At 41.1% G+C, this 22,061-nt stretch overlaps 3 long non-coding RNA genes across 3 annotated transcripts; all 3 read left to right on the plus strand.

Annotated features, from left to right (window-relative positions):
* Window positions 1-3,763: 3,763 nt before the first annotated feature.
* Window positions 3,764-5,686, plus strand: LOC128759410 (uncharacterized). The gene is made up of 3 exons (XR_008414578.1): window positions 3,764-3,895; window positions 3,997-4,135; window positions 5,157-5,686. It is a non-coding gene; the product is annotated as an uncharacterized LOC128759410 (long non-coding RNA).
* A 230-nt stretch (window positions 5,687-5,916) lies between these two features.
* On the plus strand, window positions 5,917-6,458 carry LOC128759409 (uncharacterized). The gene is made up of 3 exons (XR_008414577.1): window positions 5,917-6,025; window positions 6,095-6,289; window positions 6,356-6,458. It is a non-coding gene; the product is annotated as an uncharacterized LOC128759409 (long non-coding RNA).
* Window positions 6,459-7,776: 1,318 nt separating this feature from the next.
* LOC128759649 (uncharacterized) lies at window positions 7,777-8,813 on the plus strand. Its single transcript, XR_008414604.1, has 4 exons — window positions 7,777-7,850; window positions 7,935-8,096; window positions 8,417-8,596; window positions 8,672-8,813. It is a non-coding gene; the product is annotated as an uncharacterized LOC128759649 (long non-coding RNA).
* The last annotated feature ends 13,248 nt before the right edge of the window (window positions 8,814-22,061 follow it).

Below are 22,061 nucleotides of genomic sequence, written 5' to 3' on the forward strand. Positions count from 1 at the left end.
TCTAGTCAAATCTGACCTTCAGAGGTGGAGAAATTTAAAAAGAAAAAAAAAAAATCATTGATAAACTACAGCAAGTGATTTTGTTTGGAGTGGGAAGTCTCCTCGGGTCAGCAGATCGTTACTCCATAAGTGTAAATTCAAAACAGTTTTATTATTGAGCCTCTTATATTCATAAAATCTGCTGTCTTACTGATGTTTACCTTAGTCCAAACTGGAAATGTTTTCATGCTCATCCTCTATTAATGCTCCGGTATATTCCTCACTGCCTATGAAAAGACCTACCAATGTCAAGAATCCCAAGGTTACGTTCCATGCTATTAAAGTTTGCTCCCAATTTCAGAAGCGCTGTAAATATAATTCAGCCACTTGCTTAATTTTCTCAGGAATATTTACTCAGAATTCTGGCCCAAAAAGAGAATCGTGTGTTTCCTCCCTCTTACTTGGAGAAATGCTTGTCACGCTCGTACAATAGTCTCTCAAAACAATATCAAATCATATATTTTGTCTAAAATAAATTAAAAAATAAAAACTTTCACAGGTTTCCTTCTCTACCTCCTGACTCAGCAACAATCTACTCAGCCCTAGAAGAGAATTGTTTCTGAAATATATTAATGAGATTGAGGTCAAAAACGAGAGGAGCATACAACAGGGAATCAGGTTTTCAAATAGATGAAAGTTGGTGGGAGAAAACGGTCACTGAATTTCAGTAAGTTACATCATGCGCATGCCCGATCCTTATTCATTTCAAGGTCATATGTGGGGTCCCCTTCAGCAAAGATAAAAATAAACATTTCAATATTACTATTAATAGCTATGGGAGAAGGAAAACACGCCTAAAATTTCCCTTTATGCCTTTACCATCAATAAAATTTGTCAAACGCCTTGTTTTTCTGCGCTTAAATTGGCCGCAGATACAAAGATGGTGACGTGTGATCCAGTTACACCTGATTCAGCTGGACACTGGCAGTACATCTTCATTCACAGAAACACTGCTGTGACATCAAATATGAGCTGGACAGTGAGGCAGCTGCCAGGACAGCAACTCCAGCTGGACGGGTGAGATGTTTCTCCAAGGAAGTTATCGCTAAATTATTAATTATCCTGGCTCAGCATCGACCAAATGACCTGCTGATGATTGTCTAAATGCATCCACCAGTGCGGATGTTGGATGCGTTTATTCAGCAAGCTACAGTCAAGTTTAAAGGGCGTTTCTTTTCTCTTGTTTTTATTAAATGCAGTAATTTCAAGTGACGGTGCAAGCAAGCCGAGGTCAAGCACCAGCATGTTAGTGACGTGCAGGTGCAAAAGACGATGTGATTCATTCAATATATTTGAGGAGCAAAAAGGGAATCTTAAAAAGTGAACGTGATCGGTTGCAAAACAAATGGCAGGCATCCAAATATCCATGAGTCAATTCCAAGAAGTTGCTTAATTTTCCCAGGAATATTTACTCAGAATTCTGGCCCAAAAAGAGACAGATTCAAGACAGATTCAAACCCTTAATTCGGATGCAGAGCCATTTGAGTCTCTGATAACTTTGTGAGACACTTTGCTTTGTTAGACACGATCAAAGAAAGTGAAAGGTTATTTTTGCCATAGTTTAGTCATGGTTTATTTGTTGTATAACTTCTCTGTGAATTACTTCACTCAGTGATGCTGCAATAGTGGCATGTCCGTCCGGAGAAGAAGAATGATCTTGTTTAAATAGCTTTACATTCCTTGGATGAATGCAGACACTAACAATGTTGGAACGTGGCAATGGCTGGTGCAGAAACACACCTTGTTTACCTGTGTGGATGCTGCGCTTCCTTTCACCCTGGTGCTGAGCTCATCCTGGCCGATCTGGCTGTGGTTGTGTCTGCTGTAGAGCAGTCTGAGAGGCACCGTGTCCTCCTTCCCCACCGACCTGCTTTCATCGCGGATATCCTTCCAGCTCGCCGCTGCACAGAGAGAACCGGTAGTAACTGATTAAAAAAAAACATCGCCGTCTGAAAATCAATGCCGGTTGTTTTTCTCGCCGAACACCTATCATTTATCACGAAATGTATCACCAAGCTGTGAATAGTGACTCTGATACAAACAAAGGCCTGTTTATCTGTAGAGGCGAGTTCTTTTTCGAGAAATATCACATTAGCATTCCGGCAGATTTTGCCCTGCCGCCCATAAATCCACTCCAAATTGTGGGTTTTTTTAAATGACTTTATTGGCTTTTGATCACATTTCTAGCGACAAATATATCCCACATTGTAATATTATGTGCTTGTTTTATGTAAATAACGCTTATTTTCTTTCGTTTGGACCGAGATAGTTTTGTGATTCCCTGTTAAATCGTAGTATTGTGACGTTACCGTTTACGACAAATATATTCTATTTTGGGTCGGTTATCTGCGCGCACTGAAAAACGTGCAATAACTACGTTTGTTCACTTGGCATACCGTAATCCTTTGAATTCTTTGCCTCAAAAATCCTTTCTCTCGTACGCGTCATTTCTCAATGGCTTTGTGAATGGCCTCTGGTCACGTGACTGATAGAACACAAAAACATGGCGGACACCCGTTCTAGTTTTGCTTTAAATTGTGAGATTTTAAAACAATTAAAAGCTATTGTTGCGTTTTGATCACATTTCTAGCGACAAATGTACGCCTTACTTTCATTTTTTCCGCTCGTTTCATGTATATGACGCTTCGTTTTTTTCGTTTTGACCCAGATTATCTCGTAGGTCTCAATTCAATGTATTATTGTACAGCTGGCCAGTAATTCCGCAGCCAATTGCGGGGTTTTGTTGAGTTGTAATCACATGTAATGTACCTTTAATTTTTAAATATTATGTCATGAAAATGATATAATATTTATTATCCGACTGGGGAAGGAAGTGGATGGCAGGAACTGACGTCACGGACCAAATACGTTATTTATTTATCATTGGTATCTAATACATTTCTACGCCAAATAGTATTATCGGATATTTAAAATCGTATCAACTGCATATAAAGTCTTATGACAAGAAAGGAAGTTCCATGATTTATTCGTTTTGCTGAATCACGCTTCGTTCTCCGTCACTGACGTCAGCGGAAGCGCAAGCGGACCATTTCAAACCTCCCAAGCCGTAGTTTCTATTTTTCATTCTGTTTAAATATGTACACGTGATGTGGACGCCGACGTCTCTTTGGAGATGTGAATTTATGCTTTGGATGAATAATTCAATTATACAAACACGTTGGACTTTGACGCCATCAGTGGTCGACCAGAACAAAAACATGGCGGAAAGTCATTCGGCTTGACTTCGGTAAAAACTCCTCTTCTTTTTTGTTTATCATCCTTTCGTCTATTTAGAGTCTGTCAGAGATTTTGTAGAATTGCAATACTGCGTTCGCTGTTGGTACTGTAGAAGCTTATTTTGTTCTCCGGGAGTTGCCATAGTTGGCAGGGGGGTGTTATGTTGGACTGCGCGGCTTTTTGGGTCGTGTCTAACGGAGACTGAAGGCACGAATAATGTTGTTATCTTGCTGCACCAACGAACTTGGACCTTATTGACAGCTGTCCCCGCGGATTTACCAAATATAACCCTCGGCTACAATACTGCGGACACCAAAGACACGGAGCTGAATGATTTTGACGTGAGTTATGTATTTATTCTATTTCTTAATATTTGAATTTATTTAGTTTGTTTTTTGATAACCTTTCTCCGTGTCGATGGTTGTTAATATGGGGGTAACTTATCCGGTTTCCATTTCTTTTCTTTTCTTCTTGCTGATTTGCATAGTCACGCCCACTGTGTTTAAAATCAAGTGGCCACTGATAAATTGGTATTCAGGCTGTACTCACTCAACTGAGGAGCATCATGGATGACGATGATGCCTTATTTCTTGCTGATTTGCTGTTGGAGGAATGCAAGGTCGGCATTTAATGCTCTCATGATCTGTCCTGAGACTTTCTCACAATATGTAATATTGTGTATTAGGTGACGCTAACATTTTCCATTATCTTTATTTTAAGAATACTCAACCTAAAGAATCCTCAGAAGTGTCTGGACCGGACAAATTTACTTTTTTTTGGGTTGAGGAGGACGAGGAAGGGAGTCCTATCCCAAAGAGGAGGAGAACAGGGAAGAAGCGGGCAAAGAGTTCATCCTCAGGTGATTTTTGTTCACTAACTTTATGGTCTCTATTGCCTGTCTTTGGCTGACTACATTGGTTATGTATTATTATAGAACTAATGTCAGTCAACTGCTTCAGTATTTGATTGATTTGTCATGGTTGTGGGGCTAACTATTTGACACGACACTGTCCTAGTGAGGACATTTCGCTGAATACAGGACATAATGTTTACATGGTGGAGTAGTTAGTATAAGTGGTTTACTGTAATGCGGTTAACTGGTTTATTTAATTTCAGAGTCCTGCTTAATGTTAGTAATTTGTTTTGGATGTTTGTTGTTGTTGTTGTTGTTTAAGGTGAGAGACAATGGTCAATTGTCAATTGGGTCAATGAGTCCTCACAAAGTCCTCACAAAACACAATTATGTGTGTGAGTTACAAAACTCTACTGAAAACAATGGTGTCAAAATATTGGCTAAAGGGAGACGTGTCTTGAAATAGTTAAAGAAGCCACTTTGACCAGAGGGGAAATCCTTCTTTCAACATGAGGTCTTGACTTGGACCCTATCTTTCAGCTTCATACAATGATGTCCTGAACACCCCCCTCAGGTACATCAACATGTGAATAGAGCCTTTGTCTTTCATAACTAGCTGATGTTGATGGGCCATTATGATTAACAACAATTGCTCCCTTGGACAGGGACTTATGGCATTCAAGTACACACACATTACCATATTGCACCCACCCAGTGAATACATCCTACTGGGTGGATCCTCTACTACACTTGGACGGGTGACTATTACAAATGAATACATCAGCAGTAACCATCAAGCAATCCATTGTTAGAAATGTGCATGTAACCCAGGAGTACCGGTTCTTGACAGTTGGAATGTTTGATTTGACTAGTACCTGCTCTGACTTTCTTCTTAACCTCAGTAGTTTAATGTCGAACTGTCAACAGATCTATGGATTTATTTTCAACATACTACTATTTTCCTGCTTTTTATTGTGACGTTTCTAGTCCATTTGTCCATTTAAACAAATCTCCCTACTCTCAACAGTGACTTCTGGGAGCATGCACTCATTGCCATGTGCTCCATCTACAAGTGGACATCAGCACGTGACTGAGACCGTTCAAGATATATATTTTAGCAGCAGTTTATTTACCCTCTTCTTTCCATGTTTGTCTTATTGCTGCTACATTTGGTTACCTTACCCTGTTTTCTAGGATCCCTCATTCAAGAGGTGCAGGACCTTTTGGGACCTGCCATAGACCCAGCACCTTCACACTGGAAAGACAGGAAAGCTTCAACTCTGGAAAAGTGGACTGTGTTAAGGCCGTATATGGTTAATCAGATGTTACAGTCTGAGAAGCCTATAGAGGGAACTTGTCACCACTGCAGATCTAAGACTGCTGTTGTGAAATGTCAGGATTGTTTGCCTAGACCACTTCACTGTGCAGCCTGTGATGTTTCCATCCACAATTCCATGGTTTTCCATAATAGATCATCCATGATAGAGGGATTCTACAGGCCACTGCCACCAACCACTCACATCAGGGAAGAGAAGGGAGGAAAATTCTCCTTCCATGAAAGAGGTCTGTACTGAGATAATATATGCCACCAATATTGTGTGTGTGTGTATATATATATATATATATATATATATATATATATATATATATATATATATATATATATATATATATATATATATATATATATATATATATATATATATATATATATATATATATATATATATATATATATATATATATATATATATACACACACAACCTCTTTTAAATTATGTTCGTTTCCTATCTTCCCAGAGTGCATTTTGCCAGTAATGCATCCATGCTATGACTGCTGCTCTGGGCAAACAACCTTTTCTGCAGGAAAGCAAGTAATTCTGATTGGAATGAATGGTGAGTTCCTTGTGTATGAATTATATTTTCTATTTTCTGTTCGAAAATTTTGTTATGTACATATTTTAGGTCGATACAATGTGTCCCTCCCAACTGTCAGCTGCTCCTGTGGGAAAGCTTTGGATGTCGGTATTAGTGAGCTGATTGAAAGTGGCTACTGGCCAGCTACAGTCCATTTTGAGACGCTGTACACAGTGGATTTGTTCGCTACATACGAAGAGCTCAAGATTACTGCACCAGGAATGTAACGACAAGCTTTCGTTGGTATGCTTGAGCAGCGCACAAAACTCTTTGGTCGGGTTAGTACATCATTGGACTAATTGCCTGCAGAATTGAAAGAGTTTATGTGGCGACACCATACAAAAATCATTCCTGGAATGGTCGTACGCAAAATTTGAAGTTGAGAGGCTGTCTGAAGTCGATCAGTTTCGGTGCCCAGCCTGCACACCCTCAATGTTAGCTGTCTCAGTGGATGGGAACCGCAAGCTTTATCGCTTTAAGAGCCATTCAGGGTATGTATAAGTTGTTTCTACGGCATGCAATACATGGAACCTTGATAAAGGTCACCCCTGCTTTATGTCTTTTAGACCAAATGGCTTTTTCGAAGGTGTCTTCTTGGCCAACGACACCGAGGTGACCTCCTTCGTCAACCACATCAGGGCATCAACAGGACATGTAAAGTTTATTTAAATTTCACTGCACGCTTTGCTCTGTCTACATCTGTTTTTCTTCATCTTGAACAGAATCCTGGGAAAGGCAGGTGTGGTGGAAGCGAATGGGTGGCTGCACGAGAGTCCAAGTCTGCGAGTAAAGTAGATGAGGAACGGGTCGAGGTTGCAGTGTGTCGTCATGGCATTTTGCTGAAGGGACTGAACATGTTCCGTGGGGAGATATTTGCCTATCCTTTATATCTCCAGAAACAGCTTGTTTCACACAATGTTCAGTTTTTTTGCTCTGATGTGGTATGCAAATATTGGCCATATTTGCAGAGGGTTGTTGGCCACTGTCCTGAGTTACAGGTCCTGTTGAACATGCTGCCCTTTCTCTCCATCATGCACGCTAAAGCACATTCATGGATGTGTGAGGTAATGATTGTCAAGGGCTTTAATTTCACATTATTTCTCTCCGTCCTCGTCCAAATGGTAACATGCATATTTCTTTCAGTTGGAATGGGGTGGACGGAACCAAGAGGGAGCAGGAACAACAATAGGGGAGGAAGTTGAACAGGTGAACAGTTTCCTTTCTTGAGCAGCCCTATGTTCCAAGTACATGTCAAAAGCTGGTAAGTACATTTTTTTTTGTGTGAAAAAAAAGTTACAGCTAAAGTTGTACAAATCAACTAGTAACATAAACGTGTGTCCATTGTGCATTCAGCCCGCACAGACATCCTTACCATCCAGGCCATTGGCTGGAACAAGTGGAAGACAGAAAATCTTGACTGGACTTTGGCCAAACGACACATCAAGGTAAAGACCACACTTGTGTGTTTCATGGTGCATTAGACTAGTTGCAATTGTTTGTTAATCCAACACGGGTTTTCATAGACTGTGCAGAGGATTGCTGAAGCGTCTGAGGAGCTCAAGAAATTGGCTGGAGAGTTGTCTATTCAGGAAGACACTCTTCAGCAATGGGTGTCTGATGTTCAACAGTGGACTGCAGGTGAATACCTCAGTGTTTTATGTACAATTCTGACGTAAAATAAATATAAATTATTTTTTCTATATTCAATCAGAAGGACCATGCAGTCAAAATGAACTTGAAAAAACCATTGAAGGACTGTATCTCAGCATTAAGCAGCGGAAATATCAGCTGTATCGTCAGGCTGGTAAGAACAGAACGAAAGAAAACAAGTTTTTGATAATAATGTGTGGCTGAGCACATATTCAGTATTTTCTGTTTAATATTCTAGATGGCAACAAGAGAAGACATCTGCTTAGAAAAAAGATTTCAGTGGAAAAGAGATCCTTAGAAGATGCCATCACAAAATACAATGCTGTTGTGCCAGAAACTGGCAAACTCCCTTCTCCCAACGAGCTCCTGGCTGAGGAAAACTATTCCTGGCCTTGGGAATGTAAGTACATCTAGGATGTGTTCAGTTGTCTTCATATCTATAGGCTATTTTTAATTACATTGTAAAGACTTTAGATGACGCAATTACAGGTTTGACCGAGGTTGCTGTGATTGGATCAGACAAGCTCCAGAGACAACTTCCGTTTTACTTTTGAAAACTGAAAGAGACACTCTTCTATATAATTCTGTCCCATGGGAGAAATTGCCTGGTGTCATTAGGAGGAGATTATGCAGTGTCATAGAACCCACCTTTGAAAGTACACGGACACTGCGGGAAGTAGTTCACCACTATTTATAAAAAATGTATATGATGATTTGCAGGTCATGGTGATATGTTAAAGAAAAAAAAGGTCTTCGACAAGGTAATGCTGCTGAACCGACTGAAGGAAGAGGAGGTCATTGTTGTCCGTGAAGTCAAGCAGCACTGAGAGTACATGAGGAATATGGTTGGAAATATTGAAGAGATTTCCTCCCAGCTTTCAGAAGGGATCACTCAGCAAAGTAAGTACAGTTCCATTTGCTACTTGTGCTGATATACTAGGTTAGTAGTCTAATTTATTGTAATATCACTGTCAGGCGGCACAGAAGCATTGACTGGGAGAGGACGTGAGGGGCTACTCTGTCTGCTGAAGAGAAGACTGTCAGCAATTCAAGCTCAGCAGGGTGCAGCTCGCTCAACGTACCAACGTGTTTTTGGATCGCAAGCCCTGTCTCTCGATGATTCGTCCACTGATGATGAAGAGCCCCATGATAGCAGCTCCTCCACCGAAGATGAAGAACACTAGGATTGTAGCTCCTCTTCTGAACTTTGACCTCCCTCATTAAAAAATGAGGAAAACTGTTGTAATTACCTGGCCTGCAGTATGAATGTGAAATGTTAAAATAAACTATCCTGCAATTGACTCTTTTTCTGAGTTATGTACTATTACTATTTTGAAGTAGATGCTGATGCTTTTTATGTAAATTATGAATTATTAATTTGAGATTTGTTGGTAGGGCAGTGAAATACGGCTTTTCATGCAGCCTCAATAAAGTCAATTAACAGGCTATGTTCACTCACTTCACTGACTTTCTTTTGCCACTAAAATTGTCTCTACAATGCTCATGTATGTTATTCAATCATGTGCAAGTACACATAGGAACTTAGTAAAACCAAAGCAGTACGATGAATGAGACTGCTGTTTTGTTGCAGGAATAATGAGTCAAATGGTATGAGCAGGTGTTGCAATGCATTATCTTACTTATTTCTGAATGTTATTAGGGTTAGAATTAGGGGTTTCCATGGCCCCTGGCCACCTAAATGGGTAAGGTCATCAGTAAATGCTTCTCATCGAAGTTAGCTTAGAACAGGTAGAAATATCATAACCTGGATTACATCCTGAATACTGCTGACAAAGGCACTAAGAGTGCACGAGTCACAGATCCTACTTTTGAGTTAAAGGAAGAGTTCAATAATTTTAACCCGAGAAGACATCTTATTATTTAACATCTGGATGTGCCACCGTATCTTTCTGACTACTGCTGGATAGGAAGGGAAGTCATCTCATTTATCTCTGAGTTCATGTCTGAATGAAAAGGGCCAACAGGCGTCATGTATTTGTTAGGCCTCACTATGTTTGTTGAGCTTGTTGGCGCCCTTTTGATGGGAGGATCTGACAATTGCTGAGATGGGAATTTTCTTCTACTCTCCCCGACTTGGGAAGGCAACTGGGCATGGCGGAAAGGGACAAAAAAACAATTAAACCATTAAACAATGAAAGACAAACATTGAGTAGCAAGTTTGGTGACAAATTTGAAAGATTCAGCCATGAGGTACTAACTGACATGAAACAATGGTCTATCAGTGTTGCCAATGTTGTATGGTCTGGAAACAGTGGCACTGAGGAAAAAACAGGAGGCAGAGCTGGAGGTAGCAGAGATGAAGATGCTGAGCTTCTCTCTGGTAGTGAGCAGGATGATGATAGGATCAGAGGGACAGCACATGTGCTCAGGTGTTTAGGAGACAAAGTCAGAGAGGCTAGATTGAGATGGTTTGGACATGGAGAGAGAGCCAGTACATTGGTAGGAAGATGTTGAGGTTGGAACTGCCAGGCAGAAGGTGGAGAGGAAGGCCACAGAGGAGATTTATGGAGATGGTGAAGGAGGACATGAGGTTTGTAGGTTTGAGAGAAGAGGAAGCAGAGGACAGAGTGAGATGGAGGAAGATGATCCACCACTGAAGGGAGAAAGCCAAAGAGAGAGAAGAAGAAGACGTAATCGCATATTGTGTCTCTCTAATTTGGTTATATTTGTCAAGCTTTAAAACAAGAGAAAGCCACACCAAAGAAGATAGATGGAATATCTCCTTTGCATAGCACATACACAATTGACACACAAATTCCTTTCTCACCTATCTTTGAAATATGGTCCACACTGGCACCTTCTCACTAAATGTAGTTTTCTCAAGTCTGACAATTTATCTATTGATCTTCCAGTCTTGAGGTTTTCAACCAATATAGAAGACAACATTTGCATCTTTCATAGGATGTGCCAAGGGCCAGGGCATTGGCTGTATCAGCCCATCAGGTGACTCATTTGGAGATACAAGATGATTATTGTATGAATGAATATTAAGACATTCATGTTTCAAGCTTAGTGTCAAATTATACTCATAATATTTAATATATTTGAAAAGACATAATACTTCATTTGCTCATGAGCAAAAAACGCACGAGAACGAGCTGTTGATGACAGAGAACCTATACAACGAGTTTTAAAGCAAACATTTATTTGAGTGTGATTCCCTCGTTTAAGGTGTTGACACTATACGTTTTGAAGTGTTACGTTTTAAGGTGATATGTTTTATTTTTTATTTTTTTTATTTTACATTACGAACAGTAGAAATTAAGGAATTGTGGGTAAAAGCCCATCGTGTGCGCGCGTAGACTGCTGGGAGGAAGAAGTTTCATGCGACGAACTTGCTCTAAATATTGAAAGGTAAGAAATTATCATGCAAGGGGTCATATATGGCGAAATATATGAAGTGTTTGCCATCATTTCGGGCAACCATCGCTTCCATGTTTGTAACTGTCAAATTCGCGGTTTACAGTGGATGCTGTATCCGCAATACTCCGCGGTAACATAAAGAAGAACAAACGTTGTCATTGCAGTACTCTACAAGTGATTGTTTACATTACATTATGGCTAAAAAACTTCATTTTCACCTGAAAGGGATTAGGTCTAATATATGTACGTGTGTGAGGCAAAAATGATATGTGGATCATACATGGTACAAACGTTTTGTTTTTTTCCAGTTCGAGATGCCACGGGGATCCACTAATAAGCACTGCAATAACAGCATTGCAGTTATTGCAGTAGCTTGCAAGACCTGCAAAATTTGCCAAGCAGAGCAGCCCAGGCGACAGAGGCTGGCAAAACGACTTAAAACTTTTGAAAAAAAAAAAGAGGAGTGGTTGAAAAACCAAAAAAAAAAACAACACCGCCTCACGTGTGATGGATGAGGCACAAATGCTGGTATGTTTGACATCAGTAATTGTATTTTTCAAATTTATGGCATAACATATGGCGATTTCATTTTTTTTCAGCTGGAAAAACTGCACACTTTGGGCCACAGAGCTGTGGTGTTTCTAGCTCGGCCAGGCAAGAAACCTGGCACTTAGACCATTTCTGCTATAGTGGGAGGTGAAAATTTCATATTCTGAAGCATCGCGGAGAAGTTATGGCACAATGCACAAAACGCGTTTTCAGCCAGAGATAAGGTGGGTTTCGGAATGCTAAACATAAAAATGTTGATAACTTTCGAAAAACACTTCAGACAGCTTAGATGTGATGAGCAACTACTAGAAAGACCCATTCTGCTATAGTGGGAGGTGAAAATTCCATGTTCTGAAGCTTCCCTGAGAAGTTATGGTACAATGCACAAAACGCGTTTTCAGCCAGAGATAAGGTGGGTTTCGGAACACTAACCATAAAAATGTAGATAACTTTCGAAAAACACTTCAGACAGCTTAGATTTGATGTGCAACAACTAGAAAGACCCATTCTGCTATAGTTGGAAGTGAAAATATCATGTCCTGAAGCTTCCCTGAGAAGTTATGGCACAATCTCCAAATGCGTTTTCAGCCTGAGATAGGGTTGGTTTCGGAACGCCAAACATGAAAATGTTGATAACTTTCGAGAAACACTTCAGACAGGTAAAATTTGATGTGCAACTACTAGAAAGACCCTTTCTACTATAGTGGGAGTCGAAAATTTGATGTTCTGAAGCATCCCTGAGAAGTTATGCACAATGCACAAAACGCGTTTTCAGCCTGAGATAAGGAGGGTTTTGGAACGCCAAATATAAAAATGTAGATAAATTTCGAAAAACACTTCAGACAGCTTAGATTTGATGTGCAACTACTAGAAATACCCTTCCTGCTATAGTGGGAGGTGAAAATTTCATATACTGAACCTTCGCTGAGAAGTTATGGCACAATGCACAAAACGGGTTTTCAGCCTGAGATAAGGAGGGTTTCGGAACGCCAAATATAAAAATGTAGATAAATTTCGAAAAACACTTCAGACAGCTTAGGTGTGATGTGCAACTACTAGAAAGACCCTTTCTGCTATAGTGGGAGATGAAAATTTGATGTTCTGAAGCTTCCCTGAGAAGTTATGGCACAATGCACTAAAAGCGTTTTCAGCCTGAGATAGAGTTGGTTTCGGAACGCCATACATAAAAATGTTGATAACTTATGAAAAACACTTCCGACAGCTTAGATTTGATGTGCAACAACTAGAAAGACCCTTTCTACTATAGTGGGAGTCGAAAATTTGATGTTCTGAAGCTTCCCTGAGAAGTTATGCACAATGCACAAAACGCGTTTTCAGCCTGAGATAGAGTTGGTTTCGGAACGCCATACATAAAAATGTTGATAACTTATGAAAAACACTTCCGACAGCTTAGATTTGATGTGCAACAACTAGAAAGACCCTTTCTACTATAGTGGGAGTCGAAAATTTGATGATCTGAAGCATCCCTGAGAAGTTATGCACAATGCACAAAACACGTTTTCAGCCTGAGATAAAGTTGGTTTCGGAACGCCAATCATAAAAATGTTGATAACATTCGAAAAACACTTCAGATAGCTTAGATTTGATGAGCAACAACTCGGAAGACCCTTTCTGCTATAGGTGGAGGTGAAAATATCATGTCCTGAAGCTTCCCTGAGAAGTTATGGCACAATGCACTAAACGCGTTTTCAGCCTGAGTTAAAGTTGGTTTCGGAACGCCAATCATAAAAATGTTGATAACTTTCGAAAAACACTTCAGATAGCTTAGATTCGATGAGCAACAACTCGGAAGACCCTTTCTGCTATAGTTGGAGGTGAAAATTTCATGTTCTGAAGCTTCCCTGACAAGTTATGACACAATGCAGAAAACACGTTTTCAGGGTGAGATAAGGTGGGTTTCGGAACGCTAAACATAAAAATGTTGATAACTTTCTAAAAACACTTCCGACAGCTTAGATTTGATGTGCAACTACTAGAAAGACCATTTCTGCTATAGTGGGAGGTGAAAATTTCATGTTCTGAAGCTTCCCTGACGAGTTATGGCACAATGCACAAAACGCGTTTTCAGCAGAGATAACGTGGGTTTCGGAACGCCAAACATAAAAATGTTGATAATTTTCGAGAAACACATCAGACTGCTTAGATTTGAAGTGCAACAACTCGTAAGACCCTTTCTACTTTAGTAGGAGGCGAAAATTTGATGTTCTGAAGCTTCCCTGAGAAGTTATGGCACAGTGTACAAACCGCGTTTTCAGCCTGAGATAAAGTTGGTTTCGGAACGGCAAACGTAAAAATGTTGATAACTTATGAAAAACACTTCCGACAGCGTAGATTTGATGTGCAACAACTACAAAGACGCTTTCTGCGATAGTTGTAGGTGAAAATATCATGTCCTGAAGCTTCCCTGAGAAGTTATGGCACAATGCACAAAGCGTGTTTTCAGCTGACATAAGGTGGGTTTCGGAACGCCAAACATGAAAATGTTGATAACTTCCGAAAAACACTTCAGACGGCTTATATTTGATGTGCCATTAGTAGAAAGACCCTTTCTGCTATAGTGGGAGGTGAAAATTTCATAGTCTGAAGCTTCCCTGAGTTTTATGGCACAATGCACAAAACGCCTTTTCAGCCAGAGAAGGACGGTTTCGTAACGGCAAACATACAAATGTTGATAACTTTCCTAAAACACTTCAGACAGCTTATATTTGATGTGCAACTACGAGAAAGAACCATTCTGCTATAGTGGGAGTTGAAAATTTCATGTTATGAAGCTTCCCTCAGAAGTGATGGCACAATGCACAAAACGTGTTTTCAACCTGAGATAAAGTTGGTTTCGGAACGCCAAACATAAAAATGTCGATAACTTTTGAAAAACACTTCCGACAGCTTAGATTTGATGTGCAACTAATGGAAAGACCCTTTCTGCTATAGTGGGAGGTGAAAATTTCATGTTCTGAAGCTTCCCTGAGAAGCTATGGCACAATGCACAAAACGCGTTTTCAGCCTGAGATAAAGTTTGTTTCGGAACGCCAAACATAAAAATGTTCATAACTTTTGAAAAACACTTCCGACACGGTAGATTTGATGTGCAACTACTATAAAGCCACTTTCTGCTATAGTGGAAGGTGAAAATTTCATGTTCTGAACCTTCCCTGGGAAGTTATGGCACAATGCACAAACCGCGTTTTCAGCCTGAGATACGGTGGGTTTCGGAACGCCAAACATAAAAATGTTGATAACTCTCGAGAAACACTTCAGACAGCTTAAATTTGATGTGCGACAACGAGATAGACCCTTTCTACTATAGTGGGAGGCGAAAATTTGATGTTCTGAAGCATCCCTGAGAAGTTAAGATACAATGCACAAAACGCGTTTTCAGCCTGAGATAAAGTTGGTTTCGGAACGCCAAACATAAAAATGTTGATAACTTTTGAAAAACACTTCCGACACCGTATATTTGATGTGCAACTCATAGAAAGGCCCTTTCTGCTATAGTGGAAGGTGAAAATTTCTTGTTCTGAAGCTGAACTGACAAGTAATGGCACAATGCAGAAAACCCGTTTTCAGCCTGAGATAAGGTCGATTCCGGAATGCCAAGAATAAAAATGTTGATAACTTTGGAAAAACAATTCAGACAGCTTAGATTTGATGTGCAACTCATAGAAAGGCCCTTTCTGCTATAGTGGAAGGTGAAAATTTCATGTTCTGAAGCTTCCCTGACAAGTTATGGCACAATGCAGAAAACACGTTTTCAGTCTGAGATAAGGTGGGTTTTGGAACGCCAAACATAAAAACGTTGATAACTTTCGAGAAACAATTCACACAGCTTAAATTTGATGTGCAACTCCTGGAACGACCTTTGTACAATCGTGGGAGGCGAAAATTTGATGTTCTGAAGCATCCCTGAGAAGTTATGGCACAATGCACAAAACACGTTTTCAGGCTGAGATAAAGTTGGTTTCGGAGCACCAAACATAAAAGTGTTGATAACTTTCGAAAAACACTTCCGACAGCTTAGATTTGATGTGCAACTACTAGAAAGACCCTTTTTGCTATAGTGGGAGGTGAAAATTTCATGTTCAGAAGCTTCGCTGAGAAGGTAGGCACAATGCACAAAACGCGTTTTCAGCTTGAGATAAGGTGGGTTGCGTAACGCTAAACATGAAAATGTTGATAACTTTCCTAAAACACTTTGGACGACTTAGATTTGATGTGCAACTACAAGAAAGACCCTTTCTGCTATAGTCGGAGGCTAAAATTTGATGTTCTGAAGCTTCCCTGAGAGGTTATGGCACAATCCACAAAACGCGTTTTCAGCTTGAGATAAGGTGGGTTTCGCAACGCCAAACATCAAAATGTTGCTAACTTTCGAAAAACACTTCAGACAGCTTGGATTTTATGTGCAACTACTAGAAAGACCCATTCTGCTACAGTGGGAGGCGGAAATTTGATGTTCTGAAGCTTCCCTGAGAAGTCATGGCACAATGCACAAAACGCGTTTTCAGCCAGAGATAAAGTTGGTTTCGGAAAGCCAAACATAAAAATGTTGATAACTTTCGAAAAACACTTCCGACATCTTAGATTTGATATGCAACTACGAGAAAGACCCTTTCTGCTATAGTGGGAGGTGAAAATTTCATATTCTGAGGCTTCGCTGAGAAGTTATGGCACAATGCACAAAACGCGTTTTCAGCCTGAGATAAGGTGGGTTTCGGAATGCTAAACATAAAAATGTTTAGCATTCAGACAGCTTAGATGTGATGTGCAACAACGAAAAAGAACCTTTCTGCTATCGTTGGAGGTGAAAATATCATGTCCTGAAGCTTCCCTGAGAAGTTATGGCACAATGCACAAAAGGCGTTTTCAGCTGAGATACGGTGGGTTTCGGAACGCCAAACATAAAAATGTTGATATCTTTCGAAAAACACTTCCGACAGCTTCGATTTGAAGTGCAACTACTAGAAAAACCCATTTTGCAATAGTGGGAGGTGAAAATTTCATGTTCAGAAGCTTCCCTGAGAAGTTAGGCACAATGCACAAAATGTGTTTTCAGCCAGAGATATGGTGGGTTTCGTAACGCCAAATTTAAAATGTTGATAACTTTCCTGAAACACTTTCGGCAGCTTAGATTTGATGGGCAACTATGAGAAAGACCCTTTCTGCTATAGTAGGAGGCGAAAATTTGATGTTCTGAAGCTTCCCTGACAAGTTACGGCACAATGCACAAAACGCGTTTTCAGCCTGAGATAAATTTGGTTTCGGAACACCAAACATAATAAAGTTGATAACTTTGGAAAAACACTTCAGATAGCTTAGATTTGATGTGCAACTACTAGAAAGACCCTTTCTGCTCTTGTGGGAGATGAAAATTTCATGTTCTGGAGCTTCCCCGAGAAGTTATGGCAAAATGCGCAAAACACGTTTTCAGATTCAGACAAGGTGGGTTTCGCAACGCCAAACATAAAAACGTTAATAACTTTCGAAAAACACTTCAGACAGCTTGGATTTGATGTGCAACTACTAGAAAGACCATTTCTGCTATAGTGGGAGGCGAAAATTTGATGTTCTGAAGCTTCCCTGAGAAGTTATGGCACAATGCACAAAACACGTTTTCAGCCTGAGATAAGATGTGTTTCGCAAAGCCAAACATAAAAATGTTGATAATTTTCGAAAAACACTTCAGATAGCTTAGATTTGATGTGCAACTACTAGAAAGACCATTTCTGCTAAAGTGGGAGGTGAAAATTTAATGTTCTGAAGCTTCCCTGAGAAGTTATGGCAAAATACAGAAAACGCGTTTTCAACCTGAGATAAGGTGGGTTTCGGAACGCCAAACATAAAAATATTGATAACTTTCGAAAAACATTTCAGGCAGCTTAGATTTGATGTGCAACTACTTGAAAGACGCTTTCTACTATAGTAGGAGGCGAAAATTTGATGTTCTGAAGCTTCCCTGAGAAGTTATGGCACAATGCACAAAACACGTTTTCAGGCTGAGATAAAGTTGGTTTCGGAGCACCAAACATAAAAGCGTTGATAACTTTCGAAAAACAATTCAGACATCTTAGATTTCATGTGCAACTACTAGAAAGACCCTTTCTGCTGTAGTGGGAGGTGAAAATTTCATGTTCTGAGAAGTTATGACACATTGCAGAAAACGCGTTTTCAGCCTGAGATAAGGTGGGTTTAGAAACGCCAAACTTAAAAATGTTGATAACTTTCGAAAAACACTTCAGAAAGCATAGATTTGATGTGCAACTTCGAGAAAGACCCTTTCTGCTATAGTGGGAGGTTACAATATCATGTCCTGAAGCTTCCCTGAGAAGTTATGGCACAATGCACAAAACGCGTTTTCAGCCTGAGATGAAGTGGGTTTTGGAACGCCAAACATAAAAATGTTGATATCTTTCGAAAAACACTTCAGACAGCTTAGATTTGATGTGCAACTACTAGAAGGACCCTTTCTGCTATAGTGGGAGGTGAAAATTTCATGTTCTGAAGCTTCCCTGAGAAGTAATGGCACAATGCACAAAACGCGTTTTCAGCCAGAGATAAGGTGAGTTTCGGAACGCCAAACGTAAAAATGTTGATAACTCTTGAAAAACACTTCAGGCAGCTTAGGTTTGATGTGCAACTACTTGAAAGACCCTTTCTGCTATAGTGAGAGGTGAAAATTTCATGTTCTGACGCATCACTAAGCGGTTATGGCACAATGCAGAAACCGCGTTTTCAGCCTGAGATAAGGTGGGTTTCGGAACGGCAAACATAAAAATGTTGATAACTATCGAAAAACTCTTCAGACAGCTTAGATTTGACCTGCAACTACGAGAAAGACCCTTTCTGCTATTGTGGGAGCTGAAAATTTCATGTTCTGAAGCTTCCCAGAGAAGTTATGGCAGAAGGCACAAAACGCGTTTTCAGCCTTAGATAAGGTGGATATCGGAATGCCAAACATAAAAATGTTGATAACTTTCGAAAAACACTTCAGACAGCTTAGATTTGATGTGCAACTACGAGAAAGACCCTTTCTGCTATAGTGGGAGGTTACAATATCATGTCCTGAAGCTTCCCTGAGAAGTTATGGCACAATGCACAAAACGCGTTTTCAGCCTGAGATGAAGTGGGTTTTGGAACGCCAAACATAAAAATGTTGATATCTTTCGAAAAACACTTCAGACAGCTTAGATTTGATGTGCAACTACTAGAAAGACTCTTTCTGCTATAGTGGGAGGTGAAAATTTCATGTTCTGATGCTTCCCTGAGAAGTTATGGCACAATCTAAAAAAAACGTTTTCAGCCTGAAATAAGGTGGGTTTCGGAACGCTAAACATAACAATGTTGATAACTTTCCTAAAACACTTCAGACAGCTTAGATTTGATGTGCAACAACTAGAAAGACCCTTTCTGCTATAGTGGGAGCTGAAAATGTGATGTTCTGACGCTTCCCTGAGAAGTTATGGCACAATGCACAAAACGCCTTTTCAGCCTGAGATAAGGTGGGTTTCGGAACGCTAACCATAAAAATGTTGATAACTTTTGAAAAACACTTCAGGCAGCTTAGATTTGATGTGCAACTACTAGAAAGACTCTTTCTGCTATAGTGGGAGGTGAAAATTTCATGTTCTGATGCTTCCCTGAGAAGTTATGGCACAATCTAAAAAAAACGTTTTCAGCCTGAGATAAGGTGGGTTTCGGAACGCCAAACATAAAAATGTACATTACTTTCGAAATACAATTCAGATAGCTTAGATTTGACGTGCAGCTACTAGAAAGACCCTTTCTGCTCTTGTGGGAGATGAAAATTTCATGTTGTGAAGCTTCCCTGAGAAGTTATGGCACAATGCACAAAACGCGTTTTCAGCCTCAGATAAGGTGGGTTTCGCAACGCCAAACATAAAAATGTTGATATCTTTCGAAAAACACTTCAGACAGCTTAGATTTGATGTGCAACTACTAGAAAGACTCTTTCTGCTATAGTGGGAGGTGAAAATTTCATGTTCTGATGCTTCCCTGAGAAGTTATGGCACAATCTAAAAAAAACGTTTTCAGCCTGAAATAAGGTGGGTTTCGGAACGCTAAACATAACAATGTTGATAACTTTCCTAAAACACTTCAGACAGCTTAGATTTGATGTGCAACAACTAGAACGACCCTTTCTGCTATAGTGGGAGCTGAAAATGTGATGTTCTGACGCTTCCCTGAGAAGTTATGGCACAATGCACAAAACGCCTTTTTTCATTACTTTGGTATCGGGTCCGCTTCTTCTCTGCCTAAAATTAAGGATAATCACCCGCCAAGATCTCTTCCGGTTCCAGTCAGTCCGAACTCCGGCTTAAAAAATGTGTTTTTGTTTGACATCGTCTCATGAGACAGAGCAGTAAAGTAATGGTCTATCTGCCACGTTATCCCTGACGTCAGAACTGTACCTGGGGAAGTTTCTGGAGCTTGGTGGTTTTCCTCAGATTAGCCACAATAGGAAGCATAGGCATCAAATATCACTTTCCCGTCTCTCTACAGATCCCGGTTGCAGCCAAAAGTCAGGAGAGTTTCAATTCTGCCATTAACTTTTCTTATTCCTCAGACTCGCCAGTTTCCAGCAGGGGTCGCCACAGGACCACGAAAGCCACCTCTTCAGAGGATCTCACAGTAGGCGCTGCGTGCCAGACCTGCTCTGTTCTCAGCTCCTTCACGCGATGTCTCATGCGATGTCTGTCTGCGATGTCTGTCTGCGATGTCTGTCTGCGATTCTGTTCTTTGCAGCCCTCCAAACCTCTCAGAGGCAAGCACGACATCGTCATCTACAGAGTCATCTCTTTCTGAGGATGATTGGGCCGGTCCCTCGGGTCTTCATCTTAGGAGAATTGCAGCGTCAGATCAAGGTACACTGCAAGATTGGGGAACCGAATTCCTCTGACGGCTCAACTGACAAAAGCGAGTCTGTTTTTGAAGAACCAGCGGGACTTGAAGTGCCCAGAGGAGTGGGCGCTGAGCACCGACGAGCCTTTCATTCTAGGCCCTCCCGGGAGGCCGGGTCCGCTCCTGTGCTCAGGGCGCCTGTCTTGACAGAGTATCTTCCGAATTGAAAGCGCCTGTCTCCTCACCAGCCCATATGGATCGAAAAAATACACGGTGTTTGACACGCCCTTCAGTTTCACAGTCAACCCCCAGGTTCTGCGACACCATGTGGACCTGAGTGAACTCAGAGTTCCAGCGGTCATGTCTGATGGAGGAGGACCGCAGTTAGAGGGGTGACTGAGAACATGAAATTTTCACTTACAGCAATAGGAATAACACTCTTTCTAGTGTGATCAACACTAAACCTCTACGAATAGGGCGCTTGCTTCCAAGCCATGGGATGAGTTTGACGAGAGCTAGGCACTGCTATGAGGTGGATCTGTAGACTGCGTTCCCAGACTTGGCTGAGTTCCGTGTGGTGGAGTCAGGCAAGTTCCCGCTTGATCTTCACCTGTGCCTCATGGCATCCGCCGGCCGTCGTATCGAAGTTGAGCTCTCTCTCCACCTCCTGCTCAAGAATCATCCCACTTCACTGACGGCCCACTGGCGGTGGTTGGCGAGACTACACACGTGGCGCTACCGCATGTTGTCTGCCCACATCTGGAAGAAATCTGGACTATTCCCGTCGCAGTTCTGACACTCCACTGGCACTCGCACCGCACGTGATCAGGTACGGAGCTTACTGCCAGGTGGAGGGTTTGGATTTGCAGCGCTGTGTTCCCTCTCACTCAGAAGTCATGCCCGATTTGCGATGCGCGATGCCCTCGCCCCTGGAGCTCGACTTCTCCCCTGAGGAGTGACCATCCCACCATCACGCAGTGGAATGGTGTCTACACTATCGGCAACCAGCTCATAGCGCTTGCAGACATCATTGTGGTCTTTATGAGCTCCGTGGACAGGCTCATCCATTCCAGAACCTCTGTCACTCCACCAGAGATTTTGGAGATTCAACAGTCCGTCGGTGTGGTGCTCTGCTCGCGGCGCCTCCTCCACACACAGCCGCCGCCCGGGTCGAACACCATTGCTGGTTGAAGGGGCGCGGAGAGCCCAGCTGTCTGGATCATAGCCGCACAGATCATCGCTGCTCCTCTTGGAGAGACCAGTCGGCTGCTCTCACCTCTGCTCCCTCTAAAAGTGTACGAAGAAAACTTTGTATCTAAAAGTATGCATCTAAACCAAAGTCTAAGTTGAATAAAATATAAGATGGATTACTTTGGTATCGGGTCTGTTTCCTCTCTGCCCAAAATTACAGTTTCTCACTGGACAAGTTCTCTTCCGGTTCCAGTCAGTGCGAACTCTGGCTTCAAAAATTTGTTTTTGTCAGATCAAAGTACACTGCAGGTTTGGGGGCCCTGCTTCCACTCACAGCTCAACTGACAAAAGCAAGTCTGTTTTT

This window comes from Synchiropus splendidus, chromosome 5 (genome assembly GCF_027744825.2).
Source record: "Synchiropus splendidus isolate RoL2022-P1 chromosome 5, RoL_Sspl_1.0, whole genome shotgun sequence".
NCBI classification, from domain to species: Eukaryota; Metazoa; Chordata; class Actinopteri; order Syngnathiformes; family Callionymidae; genus Synchiropus; species Synchiropus splendidus.